Source organism: Zonotrichia leucophrys, chromosome 7 (genome assembly GCF_028769735.1).
Source record: "Zonotrichia leucophrys gambelii isolate GWCS_2022_RI chromosome 7, RI_Zleu_2.0, whole genome shotgun sequence".
Taxonomy (NCBI): Eukaryota; Metazoa; Chordata; class Aves; order Passeriformes; family Passerellidae; genus Zonotrichia; species Zonotrichia leucophrys.
In genome coordinates this window covers 36,834,545-36,841,475 of record NC_088177.1, presented here as the reverse complement: position 1 = coordinate 36,841,475, position 6,931 = coordinate 36,834,545, and positions in this window count along the sequence as shown.

Here is a 6,931-nt window from a genome sequence, read left to right as displayed (position 1 = left end):
AGAACAACACTGACAGAGTCAGAACCCAGCCTGACACCCTGTGGGTCAGGCTGTTGGTGGCAGTCCCATTGGAAATGTGGCTGCAGCCCTCCTGCAGTGTCAGGGCTGGTTCTGTTGGAGCAGGGGGATCTGTAGAGAAGGATGGATTCTTCCTCTGAAGATGCAGTGGAAGGAGAGGCAGCTGCTGTTCCTCTGGGGAATCCCGTGGAGAAAGCCGTGCTGGTGTCTCACAAACCTCTGGATTATATCTGGGTAGCAATGCTTGGCTCCTCCCTCTGGGCTCACATCTCCCAATGGGATGTTCTAGTTCTTATCAGCCATGCAGTGACATTCAATAGTCTGTTATCAGCAATGTCCCCTGCCCAGGGAGGTGTGGATGTGGTCACTCAGAGAGAGAGATAAAGCAAACTGCCCACTTGGCAAAGGTAATCTGCCATACAGATGGGAATGGAAAACATCTTGCATGGAAATCTTCAACAACCACCTGCCCCACTTGCACCTACAGCATCTCCTGTTGCCACAGCCGATCCCAGAGGGAGTTTTCCCTAAGGAAAGCAGCAGTGGTTGAGATTTAGATTCCTGCCAAAGGCCCAGAAGGTGAAATCACTGTATCTTACTGTGTTTTCCTGCTGGAAACAGGGCTGGAACACAAGCCCTGCCTGTGTCATCCCCTGCAGGATCTCCAGGACTGTCTGGTGAAGCAGCACAAACACACTCCTGGGCCTGGAGGAGGATCAGGCTGTGGATTTTGGCCCCTGGCAGAGGGTGTGTTCTGCACTCTGGGCTCGCATCCTGCCCTGGAAGTCACACAGTCCCCAGCCTCCAACTCTTGCAAAACTGAGGAGCAATCCCAGCCCAGGATAAAAATAAAGGGTCCACAGGGCCCTGCCACTCTGGGGTCAGCTGACACAGTGGATGTGCATCCAGCCTCCTTCTTGTCATTTTTCCACTGCTTTTTACAGCCTGGAGCTGAAGCAGAGCCAAATGACAAGCAGGGGGGGGAAGAACAGATCAGGAGCCTGGGGTTTCCTTTGGGTGGTCAAAATCCCCAACCAAGCCCTGCTGGCTGGGATGTTCCCATTATCCTGCAGAGTGGAGCACTGAGCTGCAGTGAGCTCCCTCCCAAACCTGTGATGGAGAGCAGCCTGCCCCGACTCCTTGGGACACATGGAGGTGGGGATGAGCTTGGAGCCACAGGGAGGGCAGGGATTCCCTGAGGGCCCTGTCCAGGCCCTGCCCTGCCTCCCTCCCACCCACCCCTGCACTCCAGGCTTATCCAGCCCTGTCATGTTGTTGGCTCCCCCCGCAAATCCCCACTGCCAAGGTGTTTGCAGAGCGATTTCCCCTCCAAGTCCTGCTGGCTCTGCCAGGATGGCTCTGGAAGGGGCACAAAAGACCCACCAGGGCTCAGCCACCAGCCCTCAGTGGCTCTGTGCTGGTTGTCACTTGGCTGGAGCACCTGCAGGTGCAGGTGGGATTCCCTGTGGATCCATCAGAGCATCTCCAGCACATCAGGGCATCCCCAGCGAGCTGCTGCCCCATCCCAGCCAGGTTTAGCAGCACCTGTATCCAAAATCCATGAAGGACCCAGCCCCACGGTGCTGTTTCGGATTAAATGGTTCATTTCCCATTGTTATTTGGGAAATGCAGGAATTTTTCCCATCTGTCTTTGACCTATAAAAAGAACATCCCTCAGAACCGAGAGGTTATTGCCAGCGAGGACGTGTTTTCATTTCTGGCCTTTAAGCACATTTCATGGCTTGCCAAGACTTTTTAGGAGGCTAAAACTCAAGGCCTCAACTCAGCAGAGTGCTTCCAGAGAGGATTTAGGTGCACACTTGTGTCTGAGCACATGTTACAGGCTGCTGGACGGAGAGGTTTGCCCAAATTGGTGCCAAAAATCATCTTCGTTGACTCCTCGACTCTCTGATTCTGTCCTTGGCTTTATTCACCTGCAGGTGAAATTTGGTTTGCAGATGTGCAATCCCTGGATTGCAGGGAGCAGCTCTTTATTTGTATTTATGTATATGCTTCATGGGGATTCGGGAAGATGTGAAAAGCCTGGGGCAAGAGGAGGTGGGTGATGCTTTCTTGAAAGGATGATTTTAAAATCACAACAACTGCAGAAATTTCATGGAGTGTTTAGCAACAGCAAAATCGGGAAGAAATACTAAGAAGGCATCTCTGAAGCGCCTCTAAGTGAAAATTTTGATTTAAAAAGAAATTTTCCAATATAAACCGCTGTTCAAGTGAAATATTTAATTCAGGCTGGCTGAAATACCTCTTTACAAATAATGTCTCTTCTTTCTCTCTTTTTTTTTTTTTTTTTTCAGTTTTGGTTTGCCGGAAATGTCCATCATTTCAGTTTTCACCCCAAATTCTTATTTCAAGTTTTTGGAGCTTTGCTGCTAGAAAAGCCAAGGCTTGTGTATCCAAGTACACCCTGAGAACTGAAAACAGAGCTGGATAAATGAAGAGGGAACACAAAATTCCGACTCTCAGGTTTGTCTTTAAGACCTTGCCAGTCATCCAGGAGGAATCCAAGATACCACAGCTATCAAAAGACACGGGATCTGTGCTCTGCTCCCAGGAAAGACACATTGCATCATCACAAGGAAATATACCAGATGACAACCAGCCCCCTCCAAGCTTCCAGCATTCCTACCTGCGCTGCTAAATCCCAAAATCCAGCCTTTCCTGCAGTGTGCCTTTTATCTCAGCAGCACTGCCCTCAAAAGCAGATTCCAGAGGAAAGGCAGTGCTGGATTTCACGGGAATCAAACCTAAAGCGTTTAGCTCAGCAAGGCAAGGGTCAAACAAATTTATTTGGTGAACCTCCCCTGTCAGATCTGTCTCATTCCCTCTCTCCTGGAAGTGCTCAAGGCCAGGTTGGATGAGGATTGGAGCAACCTGGATCAGTGGAAGGTGTCCCTGCCCACCTGAGCTGAGCTTTAGGGTCCCTTCCATCCCAAAAAATTTGGGATTCATGGAGCTCCCATCAACAAAGCAACCAGAGCTCTTCCACCCACACTGCTCCTACAGAACAAGGTGGCCAACAGAGAGGGGAAAAATGCTCAAAATCACTTCTTTCTTTTTCTTTTTCTTTTTTTTTTTTTTTTTAATCATTAAAACATTTGTTTAATCCTGAAAGCAATTAAAACCACAGAGGCTTTAATGGGGAGTTGAAGGCAGCAGTGGGGTGGGGTCACCGGGGTGGATTTTCCCCTACTGTCAAACGGTGAAACCATCCCTGTTATTTAACACGTCAAAAAGCCTGTGAACCAAAGAAAACAAAGCCCTAAACTTCCCGACGGCAGCGACACAATGATGGACACCAGGAAAAGGGCTGCAAGCACAAAACAAACAAACCTCCCCAAAAAGGGCTCCGCCGAACCGAAGGGGAAAAGAGGTTACGAGTAAATTGTGGGAAATGCTGCTGAGAGGGAAGGGATAAAAGAAACCAAGAATAAAAAAATAAAGAGGAGGAAAGGGCAGAGGGAGAAGGGGCTGGGACAGGGCCGTGCCAGTCAGGAGGGATTTGGCCGGATGAAATGTGGAAGATACTTTGATTAATTCTAGGAGCCCACCCCAAAGTCATCCTGCAGCTCCCAGAGCGCTCATTACGGAGGGGAGGCGGGCAGTGACTCATGCTGGAAACTTCCCAACTTCCAAAGGGGGGGGAAAAGAAAGAAAAAAAAAGGAGGAAAAAGAGGAATCTCAGTTCTCAAGCAAACACGAAGGTCCCTGGATCCTCGGGAAGGTTGGGGACAGCATGGTGGCAGGGAGGTGGCCTTGGTAGGGATGGCTGGAGATGTCCCCAAGGAGGATGGGGGTGACAGCTGTGGGTGCCTCTCCAGGGCTCCTTGTGCCATCCCTGGGGGCAGGATCTGCCATCCCAGCAGAGATGCCCGTGGGAATGCACCCAAAAAGCTGCTGCCAGCTGGTGGGAGACTGGGGCAGGATCACTCTGTCTCCCTCCACCACCACCTGAACCAGCTCTGGGGTGCCTCAGATCAACGTTTGCTGGATCATGGAGGGGAAAACAAAGCCAGGAGGAGACACAAGCACAGAGGTGTTTGCTCAGCCAGGATCAGCTCCAGGAGGACCTCTTGGGATGACAGCCGACAGACTGAGGGGGTCCTTCTTTGACTGATGGTTATTATCCCATCTCAGCTCCGCTCTCATCCTCTCGTTTTCAGCTCTCTGGGCAGCTGACAACAGCAGGAACTGAGGTCAGATTAACAACAACATCTTCCTTCTCCAGGCTCCTGGCCCCACGTTGGGGTTGGCTCAGCCCAGGAACCAAACCAACCCTGAGGATGTCACGGGCTGGGGACAGAGCTGAGGACAGCAGGGCTCATGCCCTGGAGCCAATTGTAGCTACATTTTTCTTGTTTCTCTCTTTAAGGAGAGAAGAGAATTAGGGTTTTTTTTTATTTTTTTAAATTTATTTATATTTTTTAAATTTATTTTTTAAAGAAAGGAAGGTGCAGGGTGTGACCCCCATCTCCAGCACCCTGTCTCAGCCTGGGCTGTGTCACACAGGCTCACATCTCTCTGGCCCTGAGCAGGAACCCCTCAGTGCCCTTCAGATGGCATCAGTGGTGAATAAAAAGCCACTTCCCTGCACACCCAGCTCCCCTCAGCCTCCCACGGGCTCCATAACCACTAGAGGGGAGTGGAAGGTAATGAGTTGAGGAGATGGTTGTGTCCTCCTGAGTTGGGAGTTTCCCTAGCTCTGGGTGCCCACCACGCCCAAAATTCACAGCATCCACCCACAAGAGGAGGTTTCCCCATCGCCCCAGGGCACCAGCAGGATGCTGGAGCAACCTGCAGCATGGAGGAGCCATGGAGTGGGATGTGGAAATTGCTGTCCTGATCCTTCAGGCAAGAGCACCACAGGCCCAGGAGAGGATGGGCCTTTCCCCATGTTGAAGATTGCAAGGGAAGATGTTTTCCATTCCCATCTGTATGGCAGATTACCTTTGCCAAGTGGGCAGTTTGCTTTATCTCTCTCTCTGAGTGACCACATTCACACCTCCCTGGGAGGGGACATTGCTGATAACAGACTATTGAATGTCACTGCATGGCTGATAAGAACTAGAACATCCCATTGGGAGATGTGAGCCCAGAGGGAGGAGCCAAGCATTGCTACCCAGATATAATCCAGAGGTTTGTGAGACACCAGCACGGCTTTCTCCACGGGATTCCCCAGAGGAACAGCAGCTGCCTCTCCTTCCACTGCATCTTCAGAGGAAGAATCCATCCTTCTCTACAGATCCCCCTGCTCCAACAGAACCACCCCTGACACTGCAGGAGGGCTGCAGCCACATTTCCAATGGGACTGCCACCAACAGCCTGACCCACAGGGTGTCAGGCTGGGTTCTGACTCTGTCAGTGTTGTTCTAGTGTACTGCATTGTTTATTTTATCCTTTTATTTTTTTCCCCTTTCCCTATTAAAGAACTGTTATTTCTGCTCCCAAAATTTTGCCTGAGAGCCCCTTAATTTAAAATTTATAGCAATTGGGAGGGGTGGGGAGGGTTTACATTCTCCATTTCAGGGGAGTCTCCTGCCTTCCTTAGCAGACTCCTGTCTTTCCAAACCAAGACACCACAGCAGGAAAAGGAGCTGGGAGAAGCCATCTCCAGCTTTCCCAGTCCCTCAGCTCACCTTTTCCCAGTGATATCCAATGGCACAGGCACCTCAGAGCTCACTGGGGTCAATCCTGGCTTCCTCAGGGCCTCCATGGTCCCTCATCAGAGGGGACACAAAGCCACAGGGTCACCCAAGGGCTCCTCTGACCATGGGCTTCACCAAGCCAGGTTTTGCCCAGTGTGCTCCTTGTCCTGTTGGCATCACAGAAATAAATCAATAAAAGGGTTCAAATGAACCCTCAATAAAAGGCTTGTGCTGATCAGAGCAAATTTCCATCTCCATTTTCAACATAGAAAAGGATGAATTTATTTTTTTTCCCCTTCAGTTTGGAAGCCCTTGAGGTGCTTTCTATTTCTGCTCTCCAAATAATTCAGTGTGTGCCTCAGTGTGTCCAAGCCAGCCCAAGCACGAGTCACAAGGAAAATGCTGGGGATGGTGGAGATGTGCATTTTGTGCAGGGAATGTAGTGCCAGGCATCCTGGGACACCAGGAATTTTTCTGGTTTTGCCATTGGGGAAACCTACATTTTACATTTTGCATTTTTTTACATTTCTACATTTTACTGCCCTCACTTCCCAGCCCACAGCGAGGCCATTATTAAAGAACTACAATATTAAGGTATAAACCAAATTTAACAGTTCCCCTTGCAGAAATGTGGTGGGCAGGCAGAGTTATCCCATTTATTTGAAATTTTTGTGGAAATGGGAAATGTGGGGGCTTCTCCCAGGAATATATTTTTTGTCCATTAGGGATCAGGTCAATATTTTGCTTGTGTCCACCCCTCCCAACCCTTCCCATGCAACAGGGAAAGGAAAAAAAAAAACCCTCCAAACCTCTGAGCACCATAAAGATTTTATGATAAACAAACCCCTGGGAGCTTTTTGGGAGCCGTGGTGATTAACATTCCTTAATGAGGATGGAGGGGGTGCTCAGGGCTGGGGGAGGGCAGCCCCAGCACCCTCCTGAGGGTCCCACCTTCCCTCCCCACCTAATCCCCCAGTTGCCATCTGGCAGATTTACTGGCCCCACTAACGTGGCTACATCCCACTGATATAATGAGGAACTGCAGCCTGGGCTGTATTTCCTCATGAATTTCACTTCCCCTGCCAGAAAAGTTCAGGGCTGGGTCAGATTTTATATATATTTATGCACATAAAATATATATATGTATACATAAATATATATATATTTCTTCTTTCCAGGTGATTTCCACCTTTCCCTGTCCAAAGACTCATTCACCCTCATCTTTAACCACCCACCAGGGTTTGTTCTGT